At 42.0% G+C, this 23,198-nt stretch overlaps 1 long non-coding RNA gene across 3 annotated transcripts in view; it reads left to right on the top strand.

Moving 5' to 3' along the window:
• LOC146695920 (uncharacterized) overlaps positions 1-23,198 on the top strand; it is a 28,131-nt gene that overhangs the window by 341 nt on the left and 4,592 nt on the right. For all 3 annotated transcript variants that reach the window (XR_014923473.1, XR_014923472.1, XR_014923474.1), the window contains exons 2-3: positions 8,667-8,727; positions 22,843-22,920. This is a non-coding gene — a long non-coding RNA (uncharacterized LOC146695920). The remainder of the gene's footprint in view (positions 1-8,666; positions 8,728-22,842; positions 22,921-23,198) is intronic.

Genomic DNA, 23,198 nt, shown 5'->3' with positions numbered 1-23,198 from the left:
GTTGGGGAATGTGTAGTGCAAATAAGTGTCAGATGAGTAGAAATATATAGGCATGGAGCCTAATGGACATGACTGTGACAGCTGATAAGAGTACGTGTTGGGTAAACGTGTGCTTTATGGATTGCTAGAACATTTTGTTCTTTGAGTACACTCAGTGCTGTGGGAGTGACTCAAATGCAGGATTACATTTCTCAGTATTACATCATAACTCATTTAAAGGACATTAAGCTCATAATGTTGCTGAATATCTTCAAGATATTTAATGTTAAGAATGTTATGTTATCTGCTGCTGCATTCTAGTCATTGTGGCTCACACTTGTTGAAGTACTTGCCAGGTACCCAGCTGTGATTCAGTTTAATTTATGGTTAGCCACATACAGAGTGTGTAGGTGCTGTTTTTTTCCCATGGTGTGTACAAATTTGTGCTTGTGCTATAGTCAAGTCACAAACGTAAGTAATTATAGACCTGAAGACTTTAAAAAGCAAACAAACAAACAAAAAAAAAAACAGAAGAAGAATCAGAAAACAGGTAGACTTTAAGCTATGGTTTATCCACACCCATGGATGACACACATGACTGCAGGAAACAGCCAAGTCACAAGCTTCTCACCTCGTAGGCACGACTGCATGTGTTGAAAATGCTTATTGTGAAAATGAATCTGTGCTGATTGTAATGTTTCTGCAGTTATCATTCCCAAACATACTGCAGAAGTCAGTGACATTCCCAACAAGATGTTGAAACTCTTCTCACTGTAACTCACTGCACGTGGATGTTTGTACAGGACAACACGGCTTTATATTTAAACACATTGGATAACTGTTTTAGAAAATGAAAAATGGCCATAAAGGAGACAAATTAGAAAAAACAAAATTCAAATGTCCTTAATGTATTTTTTGCCTGTGGATGTGGAGGTAGCTTATTCCAGTGGTTCCAAAGGAGTTCCAAAAGTTGGACACCCCTGCCTTAGATAGATAGATGGATAGACTGTTTGATGAGTTGCACCTTTTTAGACCATAAATACATTAAATGAATTCATGAATTCAAAATCGTCATTTTTTCTTTGGTGAAACTGATCCCTGATAGAGACTGAAGACGTCACTTGGATGAGTTACAAAATGTTTCTCCCACTGAAAACGTTACATCCAGATCAACAGAATCAACTTTTTTGGGAAACCTGACTTCTGGGAATGTCAGTCGGTCCCAACTAATCATTATATATTTTGTCATAAGCAGTATATTATAAGATTATCATACCATATGTGTATTACCTAAAAACTTGGTACTTGGTTAATTCAAAGTTTAGCTGATTTTCTCCCTTTAAAAACATTAATGAAACATATTACAGTAGATCATCAAAAAAACAAAAAGAATATCTTCATAACTCAATAGGAATGTGAGGAAAGTGGTCCTGTAACCAATAATTGCTAAGTGGGTTAGTTGGTAAACTTTTATTGTGTCTATATTGCACAGTGTTGCAACATGAATTCTTGTTGGGGCTGATGTGACTGATCCCAATGACAGATTTTAAGCTCAGAGGTGGAGAAGTCGAGCCACAAGTTTTCTTTCAATTAAAAAGCAAAACAATAAAAAAAAACACCAAAATGAAAGTCAGTAGAAGCAGGACAGGATGTGTGTGTGTGAAGGAGATGGAGACAGGTGTAATGGTAAACATGGAAGTAATAAGTGATTGTAATAAGTTTAAATACCTGGGATCATCCATCCAAAGCAACAGATGCAAGAGTGGTGAATAAGACAGTGAATGCAGGGTGGAGTGGACGGAGAGGAGTGTCCCTGCTGTGATCCGGAGATGGTGGCACTGACAAAAAGGTAGGAGGCCGAGCTGAAGAGGTTAACATCTTTATTGGGAGTGACCAGGATGGACAAAATTAGAAATGAATACATCACAGGGGCAACTCTGAGCGCTTTGAAGGCAAAGTTAGAGAGGAAAGGCTGAGAAGGTTCAGAGGGATGGAGGGATGGAGATGCCAGACGGGAGGAAAAGTGGAAGACAACAGAGAAGATTCATGGATGTAGGGAAGGAGGAGATGCAGAGGGTTGTTGTGAAAGAAGTGGATGCTGGACATAGAATGAATCTACACGGATGCTGTGGCAGCTCCTATAGGGAGCAGCCAAAAGATACAACAGCAGATACCAAAGACACCAAAGCATCTCTGCTCTGTCAGAAGTACAGCCTTCATTGTCCCACAGCAGTGACGACACCAGCAAAGCGCACTTAACTGCATTCTCACAGACTGCTTTGGATGTTTCTCCCAGGTCAGCACATATTGACATACAAAGTGTCAATATGTGATGACCTAGTAGTGAGACTGAGTTGAAGTGGCAGATTAACTACAACAAAACTACACACAGGCACCTACATGATACCTTATCATTGTCTACATGGGTATGCCAACAGTTCCTCTGTGTTCTGTATAAACATGATATCCCAGGTTTAAAAAAAGCCCTGTAACCAGAATGCCCATGTCCATGAGAGCACCCTGTTATTCTCAGGGACTAATAGGATTGCTACTGGCTCCAGGCTTGCATTACACCTTCTAACCTCTGTACCCCTCCTTGCTGCCTTGTTTTGAAATTGTAGCCTCGGTTATCTAGTGGTAAAATGAGCTTTTAAAGCCCTATGAGAATCATTAATTTAACTAGTCATAGCAGAAGGGGATTGGCTAAATGCAATGGGGGCAAACTCTTAATAAGGCGCCCTGGTTCCAGGGCTGGAGGAATTAGGAGAGCATTTAAGTCCAGTGGCTTCTTTGTCTTCAGTGAGGTGCGCACTTTGGAAAATCCCACCATTCCCTTGCTGCTGTATCTCTTTCAGATTAAAGAAATTCCTGCAGTTCTCCTCACCTTCACGTTTTCCTGTCAAGTTGTTGTCAGAACGAGGACCTGGTCAAGACCATTTCAGTACAGAAGCATTAGTAAGGGCTGTCACACTCACATGTTCCCAGGCAGAAGCTATCAGCAGCTGGTGTGAAGGAATCCAACTCCAGTGGCAGTGACCCCCAAGATTTACTCTCCCTCTTTCTCCTCCTCCCTCTCCTCCTCATGCGCCTCTTCTTCTTCTTCTTTCCTTTCTTTACCCTCTTCATCATATCACCCTTACGCTGCCTCCCCCAGAGAGACAGCTGCAGAACACATTACATTATTGTGTGTGTGTTTTGGGGGGTTTGCAAGAAAAGATTTTTAAAAAGTCGCGAGGACACAAAGAATTAATGGAAAGAGTGTGAGAGGCAAGGAGAAACAGCATTCGACACAGTGGCAGGATAAGGCACCTTGAACTTTTGCTGACACATACGAACGTGTTGCTGCAGTCTGCTCTCAAAAACATTTGGATCTGGTTTGAAAACAACCCCTATATAGCCTCTTCAACATATGTCCGCCAGATTTACATCACTTGGGTAATGTGTAATTGTGTGTGTGTCTGTGGGGATGGGGGAGAATAAAGAGGATGGAGGGTCCTTTTGTGCTCGTTCAAAAGGACAGTCCTTCCTATGCATATGAACATTTGACCGATCCTTCCCTTCCTGTGCATTGAGCAGTACAGGTGGTGGGCTGATTCAAGCCCAGTGCTAGTCTTTATGGTTATTTCACCGCAAATCTGAAGGGTCATTTCACCCACAAATTTAAATCATGCATTTCTTGGACGAGCATAAATCTTTTCATGTTCACTTGTCATTGTGTTTGAAATGTTGAAGTCGGCTGTATTAGTTCTACCCCGTCAGAATCAAAGCTCTCTCCTCAAATCATCTACATTATTGTGGTCAGGAAAGCTGGACAACTTGGTTTTAATTCATGCCAAAAACCCCTGAGAAAAAGTTTGTTGGTTAATGTTTTCATGATCTCACATGTTCTTACAGTCGAGCAGATTTTGGCGCTGCAATGACTTCAAATTCAAATTTTATTTGTCACGTACACAGTCATACACAGTACGATATGTAGTGAAATGCTTGGATATGTACTTTGCCCCCTCTGAAGGGGCTTCCATCAGTCCTGATGCATTTAGTGAGGTGATAATCTCTGCTTGTTCCCAGAAATGCAAATTTCTGACCACAACCCCGTGTTGCTTGCAGTAAAACTATCATTGTGTCATTTGCGTCATTATATAAGTGTTTCCATGTCATGAAGCAACTAATGAACAACCCAAAGTTTTTTTTAATTATTATGTAGTGTGGGATGAAGGTTTTTGAGGAAAGATTCTTCTTTCTGAATGGCTAAATATACTGTCTGTCTTTGAACAATAAAATGTAATATTTTTCATCTTTGTGAGGTATACTGGAAAGTTCAATAAAATCACAAAGACTAGGTGCAGCTGAAAGCAAGAAAAAGAAGAGTTTGAAACCTGATTCAACCCCTTCGGATTCTAATTAGGTGCTGAAAAGCTATAAATTCATCCACCTCTTCTGGATGCACATATATACCAACCAGGCATAATATTGTAACTACCTGCCTGATCATGTTGTTTCCCTTTGTATTCAAAAAAAGCAGTGACCCATCAAGACTCCACTAGACCCCTGAAGGTGTTCTGCGGTATCTGGCACCAAGATATTAGTAACAGATCATTTAAGTCCTGTAAGTTGTGAGTTGAGCCACCATGGATTGGACTTCTTTGTCCCACAGATGTTCAATTGGATTGAGATTTGGGAAATATGAAGCTCAAGTCAACACCTCAAACTCCAGCGCTAGTTCAACTGTGGCTGAGGAATACTGTTTCCATCAAAGGGTGTATATGGTCTGCAGGAATGCTTAGGTGGCTGGTACGTGGCAATGTTGAGTAGCAGAAAACTGGCCAAAAGCATCATTACTGTTCTTCCTTGGAACACTTGATAGATGCTGACCACTGCAGACAGGGAACACCTCAGAAGAACTGTAGTTTTGAAACCAGTTTTTCTGCTCGTAGCATATCAGTTTTAAGGTAAAAAATGTTTACATGCTCCCTAATATATCCCACCTACCAACAGGTGCCATGATGAAGACATAATCAGTGTTATTCACTTCACCTGTCAGTGGTCACAATGTTGTAGCTGATCGGTGTATGCATTACACAAGAGTCATACCAGGCGTGTGTCAGCGGGTTTTGTCCACACACAGCTTCAGCTGTGACGATGATATTCCTGATCCCGACTTTCTGACTCTTTGGTTCAGTAGAAAATAGACCAGCGTATCGTCCGGGGCGATCGTGGCTCAAGAGTTGGCAGTTCGTCTTGTAATTGGAAGGTTGCCGGTTCGAGACCCGGCTCGGACAGTTTTGGTCGTTGTGTCCTTGGGCAAGACACTTCACCTGCCGCCTACTGGTGATAGTCAGAGGGGCTGATGGCGCGATATGGCAACCTCGCTTCTGTCAGTCTGCCCCGGGGCAGCTGTGGCTACAACTGTAGCTGCCTCCACCAGTGTGTGAATGTGAGAGTGAATGAATAGTGGAATTGTAAAGCTCTTTGAGGGTTTCGAAAAGCGCTATATAAATACAAACCATTATTATTATTATAAAAATGCTCTCTGGTGCGTCTTGTGGAATCATTAGCTTTTTTCTTGACTTAGCCTGATCACCTCCACTATATGATGTAACTGGCACAGTGTAGCCAGGAGTGTAGCTTAGTTAGCATTTGTTGGAAATGTCTTTTTCTTTTTTTTTAACAATAACATTCTCCTCCATTTTAATGCGACACACACAACACACTCCTATCCCACTGTCCCCAGTACTGATCTTCTGTCAGTACTGGGTCACACATTATGAAACACCACTGGTTTTGACGAATCGACAGCATCTATCACTCTGGGCCATTTCGCAATAAGCAGCTCAAGCTATTTAAAAAAAACACAAGAGTACCGAGTGTGCTCTGTTGATGCATTCATGCAAGTCATGGCATGGGTTTGTATTGAGTTTATGGGCAATTGTTAGCTGATTGTTCTTATTACATAAGTGCTTGTATTCTTTTAGTATTTTTGGCAGCTAGCTTCGGGTCCATTGCCACCGACCTCTGCAACTTGAATATAGGGCAAATGCTGATTTGCACGTACCACAGAAAAACAAAGACACATACACAATATATGTGGCTAGCCAGAAATCAAAGCATCATAAATGGCATCTACATTGTGTATGATGAGTTACTTATGAAGCCAAATAAAAAGAAGAGTTTACGTGATGACCAGAACTAGGAAAACATATCGTCTAGTCATGAAAATGAACCCTTGCACATGTTTGTATGTGTGAGTTTCTGTGAATGAGTGTCCCTCTGTGTGCATTTGATTGGCAGGGTCCACAGTACGGTATGTCCATATGTGCTCATGTCAATGAGCCTGCAGTAAGCCGCGATATTGTCTCAGTGTATTAGCAGAGTGTTAATCATTGTGTGAGTCAGTGTGCAGTTTGTGGCAGGACTGTGGATGTGGCTCCTTCATTAAAATGTTAACCAGGCCACATGGACAATGGATGCACTGTTCGGCCTGCTGTCCTCTTCGTGCTGGACTGTGTTTCTCTTTCTCCCTTCCCTTCTCACTCTGTGTGTGTGTCTCTCTCTATGCCCCCTCTTCTTCCTCTTTATCTTGTGAAACATTGGCCTTGACTGTCGTTGAAACCACAAGCCCACAACCCTGCTCTTTTTTTTTGTCTTACCCTCCATCTCTCACTTTTTTCTTACACTCCTTTGTGTCAGTTTCTTTTCTTCTGCGCTGTGGTTAGGGTGTCAGGGCTCTTTAGTTTCAAACTGAATACATTTCAACTCTGTATGAACCACACAAGTCATAAATCTCGTTATGCTAAGGCTGATGTTACTGAATTACCTTTACATGTGTATGTAAAATGTACGTGGGTGCTCGTACGTCTTTGCGCACACATGAAAATATCTCAGTAACAGGATACAGCAGAGGAGATTTTAACGTGTGTGCATGTGTGCTGGGGTCACGGTGACATTAGCAAAAAAATTAAAAATGAGCAAGTCAGTGGTGAGTTTGGACTTTGTTTAAAGGACTATAAATAAGTGTCAGTGTTTGAGTCTGCAGTATTAAATGCCATTTAACTGTTCAGTGCTATTCCACCATGAGTGTTTCCCCGTGCTCTGTAGGTGGTTCACCTGTCCCCAGGGATCAGCACATGAGCTGGGGCAGAGGCGAGGGGTAAGGGGGAATAGTCTAGAGGAAAGGTGCTGTGAGGAGGGGTGACGGAGGGGATGTGGTACCCCCTCTAGAGAACAGTGCTTTGCATGTAAGGCTGTAACAAGGATCAAAGTGCCCCTGACACCCATGGATCCCATGGGCCATGTAGCCCTGTACCCAACCCCAAGCCCCCTACCATCATCCCCACACATCCAAGCATCAAAGGAACTATCGATCGTAACTGAGTAACAGGTGGGAAGATTTGTGTGTGTGCATGGGAATGCGTGCGTGTGTTTTCAGTCACCCATCTTTCAGCACTGCAGCTGGGCAGCTATCTCCTGGCAAAGAGGAGACACTTCCTCTTTGCTAACCACTGTTTCCTCTGAGAGAAAAACCCTCTTTGGTGCCATTTCACCTCTGGCACTCACTCACACAAATTCAACTACACAATTAGATCTACACACAGCTATACATAACCTAAATGATAATGGCAATGACATATTATGCTATCACACGTCTTGGTGTGATGACACATGAATGAACGTTTTCTTTTGACCTGTGAACTGAAACAGTCATGCCATCAGCAGATCATGTGGGAAGACATTTTCAACTCCCTGACCACAGGAAGCTGAAAGGAATGAAAGAGGAAATGAAATCATTACTTAGTGTCTTTCTTCCATTGTGGCAATAGAGGAAAAAGCACATGACGGGGGAGTGGTAAAAAACAGGAAGAGGCAAAACTGTAACTAAGACCTTTGCTGCAATTTGAGCATGTCTGCCAGAAATGTTTCTTCTTCTTCTCTCTCTCTCTCTCTCTCTCTCTGTCATACACACACACACACAAACACAGACAAAATATTCAGTCACCTACATTTCCACTTTGCAAATTACAGCCTGAATTACGGCCCCCACCAATCATGGCATGCATCTGTCACCAGCCCGCCAATCACCGTGCTTGTCGCCATGCAGGGCGGTCGAGGCAGGCTTAAAATGGTCATTTTCTGCTAAAGCCTGTAGTTAGAGTTCCTGGGAACAGGAGGTCGGCCATTTTGGCGCCCTGCAGACCTTTGCAGAGCTGGCTTGGATTGTAAGACTTGTAAATGTAAATATCAAACCCAGTTTGCATCATAAAGCTGCACACCGTGCTTTACTATCTGATTTTGTTACAAGACTTTTTCTGCTGGAAGCACCCAGAGGAGACATTTGTCACTGACGGGTTTCATAATAACTCATAGTCCGAAATTTTGAACTAGGAGATGCCACATTTGATATGGGCTCACTCAAAATAGATAGCTTTGCAAACCTGCTATGAGTGTGACTCAGCCACAAACTATGCGGGAGTTCTTCCAAGCTGTGGGGAATGTTCAGGACCATGGAGCAAAAGAGTACATAAGTCCGAATTACAACAAAACTAGCAATTGTAATCACTTACAAAACAATGGGCAATTAGGTACTTTTTATGCTTTTTAAAAAAAAAAAATGCATGTACTTCTGCATGCAGTGAGTGTGCAACTATAGTTCCGAATTTCATTCATCTATTTGTGTGTTTGTTCTCTTGCAGGTCACAGAGGGATTCTGACACAGTGTGACACAACGACAAACTCCTTTTCAAGTGCATGAATGTAAGAGCGTTTTTACGCCTAGAATTCATTTTTTCTGGTGCGAATCTGTTAGTTAATTTGTGAACTTGCACCTTTTTGAGACAGAGAAAAACCAGAGAAAACAGAGAAAAATCCAAGTAGACTCCAAGAAAATCAAAATGTGTCTTTATAAACTACGTGAGAATGTACAGTCTGCTTGTTCACCAGATGTGTTTGGGGCAGAAGCAATAAGAGTGAATACAGGAGGAATGTGGTGTGTTCTTTACTGTCCTAGATCCCAGAATTCAATGACATTTAATTCAGTTTTATTTATATAAAGTCAAATAACAACATCAGTCACCTTAAGGATTTGTCTTGTAAGGTAAAGACCCTATAATAATACAGAGAAAACCCTGAAAATTAGACCACTCCATATGAACAAGTTCTTTGCGACAGTGGGAAGGAAAATCTGTCCTTTAACAGAAAGAAACCTCCAGCAGAACCAGGCTCAGGGAGGAGCAGCCATGACTGCCACGACTAATGCAAACCACCCACGGCTACGGTAAGTTTTTAGCTAAAACTTAACAGAACAACATAACAAGCAACATAAACGTCGTAGCTGAGTCAGCTCAAGATCACCCCCTCCAAAGGGTTCTCAGGCAGCTGGTCCACATCCAAAACGAACCAGAACCACAGTTGGATTTGAACAGACTAAAACAGCAGGTTTGGAAACACCCCGAGACTCCATGCTAAAGTGTCTGAAACACTAATAATTTCAACAAATTTCCTCTTCATCCCCAGACTTATTTTTTGTCATTCAGCACCGAAGAAAAACCTAATTAGGTGGGCAATGTTCTCTTGTCTCTGGACCAAACATCATGTGGCATCCATGTGACAAACCTCTTTATCAAACCACTTGATAGAAATTATATTAGTCAAACTGAGACTTGATTTAATTGTATCAAGTCTACCTGGTTCATGCAGTTCATCTACCCACATTTAACATAAAATTTCACAAAATGGGCAAAAGACTGATCTGGATCACTTTGTTTAAAACTGTGAGAAATCTCATTGGATGAGATGAAGACCTATTCGAACATCCTTCAAGTTTCAATTATCTTGAGACTCAACTTAGAAATCCTTCGATTACATTTTGACTTGGAATTGTCGTGAGAAAATTAATTAGACTTACTCTGAGTGACCCACACTTATCCTGGCTTTGAGTTCTGTCCTGAAGGCCTTGAGACTTGAGGTAGACTAACTTCAAGATGTAACATTAGGCTCGGGCTTGTTATTCTGCTGAGACTTGACTTCCATTCGTCCTGATTGTTTCACTGTTCCTTGGCTTTGATTTGCTTTGATCAGATATGAGGCGTGACTTGGACTTACCTTAAGACACGAATTGGACTTAATCATCTCAAAACTATGACAACACTTAACACTTGATTTGAACTGTAAATCGTCCGGAGATTTGGCTCGGGCTTGTTTTGACTTGACTTGGACGCAGTAAAAACAGCTCAATACAGCTTGTACACAGCATGTAAATAAACCTGAGTAATGAAGACATTATGTTACAAGATTACAGTGTGTTTTGCAAATGTGCCACACATTCCCATTTTGAGTTCAACTCTCCTGACCTTGTGCGTATGACACATCTGCTCAGGAATGAGTGTGCTGGGATGAAGTTCCCTGTATAATCTCCACCAAGCGTGATGAACCATCACTCATCATGAGTTACCTCACAAGCTCAGAGCTCGGCCGCAGGAAATTAGAGAGCATCCAGAGACGTGCGTGTCATTTCACAGTCCAAGCGTAGGAACAAGTGTGTGCGTAGTGGTTTGCTTCTGTTTGTGCGACCGTGTGCCTGTGAGCAAAGCTACTGCTGGTAAGTGGTTTCAGTATTTTGGTACACATGCATGAGTGCACTGTGGGATTTGCCGTTTGCTGTGTGCGCGTACTCTAAGTGGTCCTCCTAATCACAGTCCTTAAGGTTGTGTGATCACAGGCCTTCCCGAGCAAAGCCAACCAAAACTACTGAGTGACAGACAGACTCAGAAACACACACAAACAAACAACAGGGACATCTGCTGTGACAAACACAAAATATCAGAAACACTTTTGCTATTACTACCAAATCTTTAGAAATGTCTTCCCTCACTCTCATTTAGTCGATCTTCCTTCATGGTCACTGTCTTCACACTTGAACGCCACACAGATAAAATACATAAAAATACACACTCTCCGGTTTACACGCGTGTGTGGGATCCTGCAGCGCCGCTCCAAACAGGCAACCCTGGGACAGAGGGTGAGAGTAGGGGGCTATTGTTTGTGTGTGTCACTGAGAGTTGTCTTTACTCAGATTAGTAACTTTGAAAAGAGGCTAATTAGAGAGGTGTTGTGTCACTGCTGTTGAAAAGCGGTCAGCTGTAAGAGCCAATGACAGGCTAGAAGCATCTTGGGTGTCTTGAGGACACTTTATGATAGGGATGTGGTGCGCCGTGTGTAATGCTCTTGCTGTCATGTGGCTCAGGTCAACAATGGATATGTACGTGGGCATGTGTGGGTGGTTGCTTCTGTGTGTGGCACACACGTAGTGTATAGACAGAATGCAGAGATTGGTTGTCCCCTGCATCAGTGTCAGAGTCATCTAAAGCTAAGTTGTATGAAAATTTGTATAAATAATGCCTTTACAGTTTGCATTCTGCAGTACTTGTCTCTCTGTTAAATGCACCATTAAAAAGGTGTACAAACTGCTAAAGAAGCCCAAAGCAACCAAATTTAGACTAGAAGGTAAAGTGCTACAAGTTATCGGCTAATGCTAGCAAGCTTAGTCAGCAAGCTGCATTTATAAAATATATGGGCACAACGCATACACAGACATATCTGCTAATTAATGCTAAGTAACATAGTAATAAAACAGTAGAATTTTAAATGTTTACACCAATAAAAATGCTCTGGGCGACATTAATATCACAAATAGAAAGCTGCAGTTAGTGGTTAGACAAAGCACACAGGCAATGTCTACACCTCCTTGCACAGCTGTCAAAGTATCAACACTCCTAACTTTAACTCTACTCTAAGCTGACTTGCTTTTGTAGCCAGGATCGAATGTCTGTTAGTGGAACTGGCAGTTCTGTCTCTACAAAACCATAGAAATACACAATTCTGGCAGCCCTTAAAATAGCAAAAGACAGCATGTCCTCCATTTCTGATTGTCAGCATTTGTTGTCATTCCACGGACTACAGGAGAATCTCAGCTTACAGGTGTTTGCAACACAGGATGAAACTAATTTTTACTTGACTTTTTATACAAAATTGTTGGCTGTAGTCATTTATCCCGTGTTGCAAAGTCTGATCTGTGTGTTGAGTACTGGATTTAACCTTTTTCACAAGTGATGAGTGCAAGAACTACATTTAGCCCTTACCTTCGTTTCCTGAGATATGTTTTGTCCATCCATCCATCCATCAGTGCTCTTCCAGTTATCCTTATCAGGGTTGCAGAGGCAGGTGGTGGGGGTTGGAGCCTGTCCCAGCTACAGTGGGCCAAGAGGCCAGACACACCCTGGACAGACCCAGCCAGTCTGTCGCAGGGGTAATGCTGAGAGTCAGACAACTATTAACACTTAATGACAATTTAGAATCACCAGTTAATCTAACCCCACTAACTGCATGCCTTTGGACTGTGTGAGGACCTACGCAAACTTTTGCGTAGGTTCTTTGTGTGGAGTTGAACTCTGGACCTTCTTGCTGTGACGCAACAGCATGCCACCATGCTGTCATATGTTTTATCATTTTGTAAGATAGCTGAATGATGTCAGTGATGTAGAACTCATATTTGCAACCAGCTTGAATAACATTCAGCCATCCAAATGCCTGGAATTACTATAGGGCTTTGGAGTTGATGTCACTCCGCAATGTTTTGTGGGAGCGCGACGCCATTTTCCGGGTCCACAAATCAAAACAAACACACTGTGTTGGAACGACGACCACAAGAAACATGTTTAAAAGCAGCTCAAAAGAAAACGGACGGTATAGAGACCGATTGCGTCCAGAGGCGAAGCAGTGGTACTTGAAAAAAATAGAGTGGATCGCAAATGTGGACCCATATGAAATACGGCAGTGGAGTAAAGACCCAGACGACTTACCGCCACTGTCCTACCCCGATATCTTTACGTATCTTGTTTGTGGAGTAAGCGCTTACACTGCGAACCAGTTTCGTAATTACAAGTCGCTGGAGGCGCACATCCAATTTACTAACGACTGGGTCCAAGATTTGGCTATTTTCAACCTGTGAGTACGTCGTCATTCAAACCAAGGTAAGTCAGCTGCAGTTTATTCCTGTGCCGGTCGTGCCGGTCGTGCGATCGAACATTGCAGCCAACCACACAGCAAGTACGAACGATGGCTGTTGTGTGTGCCTTCGCTCCTTTTTTGCTTGCGCTTTGTTTGGACCCGGAAAATGGCGCATCAGGCCAAAATCCTTTCCACGCCCACCCAGTGACATCACGCTCCAAAGCCCTATAGTATTATTATTTGGGTGCTTCTCTGTGTTTTTTTTGTTGTTGTTGTTGTTCATTATGGAAATGGTCAAAATGATAAGAAAACCTCCAGAGGAGCAGCACATCAGGGTTGCAACGCTGGAATTCCCAGCTCATGTTTTGCAGTCTGCTGAGTGTGCGTGGGGGGTCAGGGGTGAGCAGTGGGAGTGTTTGCTGTAGGGGAAGGTTTGGACTGGGTCAAAGGGTAAACCACAGGGTAAAGGGAGAGAGTTCAGCCAGTACAAGGTGTTGTTTGATGTTTGAATATGTGTGCTTTTTGGGAAGGGACGGGGGGGTGTTGGATTGACTGCGGTCAGTTTTTCACTTGTCAATCTTTTCACATTTCGTTGTGGGACTTAAGCATGAACGGGGACCTTTTGAGAACTCAGCCTCCCTGCCTGTGTTTCCTACGGAGGAACCTGGATTTAAAATGAAAGCCAAAAGGCCTCGCCGTGGGTGCAGTATGCATAACCTGTCTCTGTATACTCAATGCTCAGTCTTTACACCAGGCTATGTTTAAAAGTTCTCAATGTAATGAGACGTTATGAAGTGTTAAATTCAGTCAATTTTTAGTTTTACCAAGTCGTTCCAGTCTCGCTCCTAAAGCACTTTTTTGGAGAGGTCATTAGTTCTTGATGCGTGTAAGATTATATTCTTTTCCCCTGACTGCCAAGTCTTCGAAGAATGATTAAAAAAACAAAAAAGATCTAGATGCCGCATGCCATAGGACAGCTCAAGCTCCAGTACTCCAAGCTAAGCTGTTTTGGTCATGCACTTAAGACAAACAGCACATTAGTCAGCCCTGATGTTTTGGCTCATCAAGGAGCTTTCTGAAAGATAAACTTTGCAGCAGGGAATACACGTGGTATGTGTATGTGTGTTTCGGTCTGTGCATCGCTGTCAGCAGGTCAGTGAGATAACCACTGGCCTGCTGTCAGATCCCTGCAAGTGGCTGACCTGTCACTCCAACCTGCAGGCCCCGCCCCTCCCCTATCAACACCATAGGCTGAGTGTTGAGTATTCAGGCGTCTGGATAGTATCACGCACACACACACTCACACACATGCACGCACATAATAGTGCACAGTGTTTTTATCCCGCCACCGATCAAGCGTCAAAATTTACTTTGCTTCTCTCTTCACCTCGGCCCAGATTTAACCTGGAACTTTTCACCCTCAGATATGATTTCCAAATCAGAATATAAATCAGCTCCCGTTCCAGGTCTTTATCCTCTTCAGCTGTTGTGTGCTTCTGATTAGATCCTCTTCTCCTCCCTGACGTCAGCAGGGCTGCTCCCCTCGGGTTACATTCAAACACACATGCTCACACCTGGGAAACACCCCGCACAGGCCTGCTGCTTCACAGGAAGCGCTGCAGGAATAAGTGCCTAGCTCAGGACATCAGCACTGGCTACAAATCTAATCTGCAACGAGATAATCTTTAATCTTTAACCATGGGTTTCCATCAATAAAATCCCGACTGACTGTCACGGACACCCTCGCCTCGATGTGTTTTTGATCAGATTCTGTCCTCTTCCTTGACGTCAGCGTGTCTGCTTCCCTGGCTGGCTGTTTATTTTCATGCAGATCCCAGAGTTTACATGGCTCTGATACAGCACAAAAGACAGCAGAGGAGCTTGGCACGCCTGGGGAAGGAAGCAGAGTTAAGGGAACTGTCAAATGTTTTCATACTCCTATGAAACAGATGCAAAGGCATGCTGCTAGACGTGGAGCTGTATATTCCAAGCTGCAACAAAAAGCTGTTGTAGAGTTTAATCTTAATTTAAATTAGCCAGATCCAGTTTCAGGAACATGTCACACAGAAACATCAACACTTGTGTGTCGTATTACAGTGTAGTATAAAAACACTGCAACTGAGACTGGACTTTACATCGTTGCGCATGGTTTTGGTGGAACTATGGTTTCTGCTGCCAGATGAACAATTTTCTTTTACGAGTTGATTTTCTGGAGACCCTGTCTCAGCCCACGGGTTATTTTTGCAAGCAGTTATTACGTTGATACTTTAGAGTTTGTCACCCTGGTCACCTAAAAAATAATGGAGCATACCGGTATGCTAGAAAAGGGTGTGTTTTAACCAAGATCATTATTTTCTTTCCCAACCAAGTATTTATTGTGCCAAACCTAACCAAATAGCAAGATAAACTGAAAATCATAATTGGCCGCATAAAATGTTTAAACTCCAGTGTCCTGGATAAAGGTTAGACACATTTCAACTGGGCTTATTAGTTATAATGAGAATGAAAAAGGAAGTAAGGTAACAAGATGTATCTATGTCACCTTACGACCTCCTCCCTTTGTGAGATGCTGATTGGACATCTGTATGGGTGAACAAAACATCTGACTAATATGGGAGTCTAGATTTTGTTTACTGTCTAAACTTTTAATCGTGCCCATTCCACAAATGCAACTCCATATTTTGTGACCTCAACAGCGACAGGTCCACTGCCAGCGTTCAAACAGGAAGTAAATATTTTTTTCTACAGTTATTGGTCTATTACTATATCATGGTATTAATTACTATATATCTATTACTTGGTTTTCAGCTCTGAAATGGACAGTTAAAGGTGGTTCAGCAACCTTTACCATGGCCGGAGTCAGGATGACAATATTGGGGGCTCTTTGGTGTGGAATTAAGTTCATGTGAATCAGAGTTTTCACAGAATTCTGTGCCGTCTTGTGAAAACAGTTACCCCATGATTTTGTAGCTTGTAGAATCACCTTTAACAGCAATAACTTGAAATATTCATTTTCTGAGACTTTATCAGTCTCTCTCATCGTTATGGAGGATTTTAGTCCTGGTCTGGCCTTGTGACACATTGACTCTTTTCTTTTTTAGTTAGTCTTTTGTAGATTTGCTGCGGTGCCTGGCATCATTGTCCTGTTGCAATACCCATATTGAACCAAGCTTTAGTTCTCAGACGGATGGCCTAGATTACTTTCATATAAAGCGAAACTCCTCCACAGCTGATTTATTGATTGCAAGTTGCCCAGGCCCTGTGACTACAGAACAAGCCCAAATCATTACCCCTCCACCACCGTGCTTGGCAGTTGGTATGAGGTGTTTGTGCTGGTGTGCTGTGTTTGGTTTTTTGCCAAATGTGGAGCTGTGCATTATCCAAAAGACACTGTTCCAAAAATGTTGTGGCTTGTTCAGACATACTGTCATGAACTTTGACATTTGAGCTCTTGGGTTTTTTGCAGATTCTCTGAACATTGTAGAGGTGCTCACACTTACTGATAATCAGTTAATCAAGTGCAAGTGATTCACAGCACCAGGCTGCTACTTACCCTATTACCCTACTATTTTTATGGAAAAGAGTTTTCACATGACTGCCTGTTAAAGCTTTCTTTTGCATATGACTGTCAGTCATAAAAACAACAAAAAAGCTTCCAGGGCTGACCAGACTGGTTTGAGGTTAATTTTTTCCCATCGCTGTAACCAATTCCATTTAAATTCTATTCAGTTTTATTTATACAGCACCAAATCACAACAACAGGCACTTCATATTGTAAGGTAGACCCTACAATAATATGAGGCCCTATGAGCAAGCACTTTGGTGACAGTGGGAAGGAAAAACTCCCTTTGAACAGGAAGAAACCTCTGGCAGAACCAGGCTCAGTGAGGGGCGGAGCCATCTGTCGCGACCGGTTGGGGTGAGAGAAGGAAGACAGGATAAAGACATGCTGTGGAAGAGAGCCAGAGATAGCCAGTGGTCTTAATGTGGTAAAGCAACAGAATAAACTAAACAACCAAGGTGTTCATTTTTCCATTTATCACCATTTTTGTATAGGTCACCTTTTAGTGTATTATAATGATGCTACTCTATAACTTCAGAGAACTTGTGTTAACATTTCAAATAATCAAGAAAAAATGAATACCACTTTGTCCTTGTGGTAATGACACAGCTGAGGGCTTAGACACCACATTTATCATGTAGCAAAAAGAGACAATAACTGGTAATACTCACCTGTGCAGTGTCATCCAGTGTCTAACCCATTGTTATGAGTGCAGGTCATTTTACAGAACACAGCCAGCTCCAGTCATGGGAGTAAAAACCGTTAGTGTATATTTCATTACATAACCCATCTAGAGAAAAAAGCTCATGAATCAAAGATGACTTGGAAGGATACTTTTTTATGTAATCTAAATGAAACTTAAATACAGAGCATGTGTTTTTGATTTGTTACTTAAAACATTAGACATGACTGTGGGGAATGTTTATTGCTGCTGTATAAACTATGATGCAATTCAGGTATGAATAATACTTAAAAAAAAGCAAAATAGGTATTTTGGTGTATTTTTTTTTTTTGGCTTTCAAATGCATTAATTTGTTACACCAAGTTGCTTGGATTTGATTATCTAACTAGCAACAGAAACAACATAGCCCCACCAGTGCAAACACTTTATAATTCTTTTGTCAGAATTCCTGCAAATACTCTACAGCCAAGCAAGTAGGACTGCAAGGCTGTATTGTTAACACATTTACATTATTAATATATCAAATATTTAGCAGGCGAATATTTAATGCGATCAATTTTATAGCAACAATTTAGCAAAGACACTAGCACAAACTTGTCCAGTTAGTTGGCATTTAAAGGTGATAGACTATGTTCAGACTTAAATATGTTTGATTTAAAGGCGTAGAGAAGTTGGGCAAGCATTATTATTAGGTTATTATAAACACATTAGCAAAGGGAATTCATCTGTACATGTTGAGGGTTGCTAATTAGCTGAAACAAATGCTACCATGTAGCAGGAAGAAGACATCACAAACAGACAGATGGCTGCCCCTCCCTGAGCCCGGTTCTGCTGGAGGGTAGTCTTGTTAAAAGGGAGTTCTTCGTTCCCGCTGTCACCAAGTGTTTGGTCATAGGGTTGTCTGATTGTTGAGCTGACTGTTATTGTGCTATATAAGTTAAGCTGAACTGAATTAAACTAAACAGCAAAATCAGGCAGAATTTCGGCCAAGAGAATGTTTGAAATGGTTATTTTTTTATGGATTAAAGTCTCTGGTGTCACATTAAAGACACACTAACCATGCATAGTGATGAAAAAATGTAGAGGCGTACGCTAACAACTGGATAGTTTAGGTGTGGACCATGTGTATTCAGTAAATAATAGACAAAGAAATAAAGTACATTTAAAAGACGAGAGGTTCATGTAGCATGGCGGATGCATGGAACCGGAAACTCAGCCATTATTTGTGCTCCATATACTTAGCCTTATTCTTCCCAGTGTCAAAACGCTGTTTCCTAAAAGTTTTGTTTGGCATGATTTAGGACATCACAAGTCATTTGTAAGTAAACCCTGGTCTAACAAGCAATTTACAGGGAGTGAGACGCAAACTTCAGACACAGAGAATGGACCGTCAGTGGCATGGGAAAGCTAGGTTATTTCTAACCAGGTAATTGAACCTTTTAATCTTTGTCAGATACAAATTATTATTCAAAGCAGAATATTTTTAACCACCGTCACATCTTCATGTCTGGAGGGGATATTTTAAGATGGAAGATGAAAGGCCACAATTTCTACATCAGTATGGAAAAACGTATAAAAATCTGCTCGGCAGACTCCAGCCTTGTGCTTCCACGTTAAAGACAGACAGATGAGAAGCTGCAGGCCTATTGAAAGCATGTGGAAAATGTAGCAAGCAGTATCACCAGATCCAGGTGTACGTAGAGGCCCTGCTGTCTGCTCTGTTTACGTGTTCTTGTAAACACACTGCACAATGTTGCTGTTGTCAGCAGTTGCATTATGCAAACCATGGCTGATCTGATCACATAGCAGAGAGTTTGACCACAACTTTGACTAAACAAATGAGAATGACTCTGACGTAGCCTCTTTAACCCAGATCCGTACACAGGCTCAATCTAAAAACACACCTCTCTCCCTCTCTCTCTCTCTAACATGCACTCTCTTTCTCTTAATAAGTCTACCCACCCAACCACCCCCAGAGGTCACGTGAGTCAATCAGCCCCATGGTAGTGTTGATTGATGACTTCAGCCAGAACCAGGCTTTAACCACAGACACATACAAACTCCCATTACTCACCCCAAAGATAAGCAAATGGTCTGTAAGCCACCAATGGCTCTAAGTGCTGTACAAACACAGGTAATGCTGGCCTCATTTCAAAAGTCTTCATTACCTAACCACAGCCTCGACAAAACAAAAACATATACATATAATAAAGATGGCAGTATGCTGGGCCCCTTTCATCTCTTGATCTAGAAGCGCAAGGTCAGATCAAATCAGTGGGTCTGTTTTCAGCAGTGTATCTGTGACGCCGTCGGCGATGACGCACCCTGACGTATAATAAGATGGACTTAAAATGAAATTTTCTGGATGTGCTGCCAAAAAGATGCGCCAGAGTTACTGAGCAGAGATGAGGAGGTTAAGAAGCCAAAGTGTACTTGGGTCTGACGCAAACTGACAGTACAGTACAATACAGGTAGTGTATCGACAGTCAAGGGATGCGGGCATGATTAACATATGATGATTCAAAGCCTCTGACAAGCTCTGTCACAAGACTGGAGTCTGGAGGGAGGATTACAAGGCCAGATGTTAACAGGAGTGGAAATGGCCCTAAAAAAGAGCAGTAGGAAAGAGCTCTAATCATGTATTTTGGAAGAATGGTTGTCATCTCGCTAGCAGAGCTCCATGGACGTGAAAAAATGGTAAATGGCCTGTATTTATATAGCGCCTTACTAGTCCCTAAGGACCCCAAAGCGCTTTACATATCCAGTCATCCACCCACACATTCACACACACACATTCACACACTGGTGATGGCAAGCTACATTGTAGCCACAGCCACCCTGGGGCGCACTGACAGAGGCGAGGCTGCCGGACACTGGCGCCACCGGGCCCTCTGACCACCACCAGTAGGCAACGGGTGAAGTGTCTTGCCCAAGGACACAACGACCGAGACTGTCCAAGCTGGGGCTCGAACCGGCAACCTTCCGATTACAAGGCGAACTCCCAACTCTTGAGCCACGATCGCCCCACTACAATGTTGGTTTTTCCTTTAGTCAGTCAACCATACGACGAGCGAACTTAGAGTTCCAAACTTCAGTTTAGCATTGAGTGTTTGGAACATTCTCAGGATATGGAGCTGAACAAGTGGATTCATATGAAAAGTACCGTATTGTAGCGGGTGCCAGTACTGGTACTGGTGCCACTGTTGGCTTGAGAGGCTGTATACACTTGCACAGTTTCCCCCTTTAGGTACACTCATCCAGCATCGAGTGTTCATGTGGCCTCCTATTAAACAGACAAATAGAAGATATTATCTTGACTTATGGCTAGCTTTAGCATTAGACCGACCTTGCTTTGCTTTGGTAGGGCACCAGTGCTGCTGATCTCGGCACCATTGTAGAGCCGATATAAAGGACATATGCAGCATTAAACTTGTCAGCAAGTGAAACCTTAAATTTTAAGAGAAAAAATAATTTCTTTCTTTTTTTTTAACCGGTACTGCACCTTAAAATGTAGAAGAAGTGCAAGTTTTTACCTTAAAAACTTGGCCGAAAGTATCTGCTGACTTTTGAAATTCAGACAAATTATAATGATTTTGCCCAATGAGTGGGGATCAGCTGAAGAATAGATACTTGTCCCCAGCACAGTCCAAACGTCACAGGCCTATAGTCTGTCGCTACTGCGCACTCAGCAGTACTTCTCCATGCTCTTCTTGCACAACAGGCTGGAGCAGGCAGATGAAAGGAGCGTCCACACTGGGCTCTGGCTCCAGCCCCCCTCCATCCATCACAATCAACGCCAACAGTCAACCCAATTAGGCCCCCGGAACACTCAGGGCCACGGCTTGATTGTTAACACTGTGAAAACACAGAGGGAAGGAGGGTGGACGCTGGGCGATGATGGGAATTCTGAAAGCTTGGGGGGAGTTTGGGGAAAGATCGGGGAGGAGAGGGGGGAGGAAGGTCAGATAGATGGCAGCCCCATTTCCTCTCTAATGGTCTCCAAACGAGGGAATATGAGGGAATGTTACCCAGTAAAGCAGGTGACCCAGAGAAAAGGTGGGGGCAGCCACACCCACCCCTGAACCCTCGTTTGACTTGGAACATACACACATCTGCATAGAAGCCATTAAAAAGAAAGACATGAAGGGTCATGCAGGAGTATAATTATGCATGCAAGGACTGTAGAAAGCACACTCAAGGGAAAGACATAAATAAAAATTATGAGCAGAAGTACGCCTCGGAGAGCTTGTTCTTGAACATAAGAGTGCGTGTAAGACAAACACAATGACTTCTATAGCGTCATTTCCAGCAATCCCATAACTCTCACCCACCACAACCGCTGATTTGTTTCAGTTCTCTCATCGAAAAGCCATTAAGCGCTATAGTGCACTTGGCTGTGCTAGTCAGTTTAATCAGCTTTCCCTGTTCGGTGGAAGTTACAGGAAACGGCAGAAAGGAACACCTGGACTGGGTTACACCATTCAGGAATCCATGAATAAAGCATTTAGAAACAACTAGCTACTTTGGAAATGTGACTTACAAAATCGGGTGGCACCGTTAACTGCATCCTTAAGGCCAAAACAGCCATAATAAAGGGAAATATGCCTGTTTTGAAATAAACAGGAATTATCCTTTATTGGATGGTGAGTTAGCTAATAAGATCATGTTGTGCATTGGGAGCTAGGAAACATATGGAGAATCAAAACAAAGTCAATACTGGTAACTTTATTTGCAAATGTATAAGAAGGACTTTTAATAAGATCAAGAACTGGGGCTCCATTGAATGAATGAATGAATGAAAACATTTTTCTATTTGCAGTTTTCATTGTGTTTTTGGTAGAAGGGATTAATACAACAGACATAGCCCCATTATTAGGTTTCAGTTGTATTAAGAACCACTTGATGGTCTACAAGTTTCTGTAGTGTTTGACTACACCTCTAACGTGTCATTACCATTGGAAAACATGCCATTATGAGACTGTATCATGTTGTAAATCCTTAAGTAGCCAATCGTCATGCATTAGCAGAATGTTAACATTTTCTGGACAAAATGAGCTTCCCTAAACAAAGAAAAGATAAAAATGTATTTGTATTTCTGTTTTGAAATGCAACTGTTACAGCAATTTTGAAAGACAATAAAATATAAAACATTAAAATGCGAGCTTTAAGTCAAGACACAAGATGCAAATAACTGTTTTTGCTCTTTGGCTCTAGCTACTTTTAGCTGCTTCCAGTGTGGTTGATTTTTACGCCTGATGTCCATCCTGATGAGCCTTCAAAGGGATTTATGTTGGTCTCTGGATCAATTTTGACTCTTTAGCTTTGATATTAGTCTCGTGGGACAAAATAAGTTAGCTGATGTTCGAGTGAGCTGCAGTTACAGCATTTTGTTGGGAAGATGGGTGTGATGTTCAAAACAAATCTAGGCCTTCATATAAATTTTTAACACTCATTTCTTTGAATTACATTTAAATTCAAGAAATTTCCTTCTAAAAATAAACAAATTTCTAAAGTAAGAAATGTAGAAATCTAGTTAATCCACCTTAATTACCTTGTTAAATGTCAAGATTACAAAATAATGTAGCGTTTTAAAAATGATCATCTTTTATCTTTGCCTTAGCTTATAGGACGTGTTTATTACACCGGCCAGGTGACGAGGACTGTGGTCTTACCTTCCACATGTGGAGGGCTTGAGGAGGTAAACTCTTAGTTTCATTTCATCGTTTCATCGTTTCATCAAACATTTCATGTTTGAGTGATTTATTCGTGCTGACCTAGAAATGTATACTAACATAAAATATCTCAATCACGTTTTAATTACTGTGTATAATCAGATATGCTATTGTTACGGTTGCTGAAACATAATAAGTGTGACTTCACGATGGAATTGTCATCAGTCCTGCTATAAAACCCACATTTCCAGAGCATTCATGTGCCTTTAAGTCAGTAACTGCAGAAATAGTCCAGACAAACATT

This window comes from Copadichromis virginalis, linkage group LG13 (genome assembly GCF_057382275.1).
Source record: "Copadichromis virginalis isolate Kocher_CV1m ecotype Utaka linkage group LG13, C_Virginalis_male_GT1.1, whole genome shotgun sequence".
Classification (NCBI taxonomy): domain Eukaryota; kingdom Metazoa; phylum Chordata; class Actinopteri; order Cichliformes; family Cichlidae; genus Copadichromis; species Copadichromis virginalis.
Note: the sequence above shows the minus strand (reverse complement) of the source record. Positions and strands in the feature narration are given on the sequence as shown.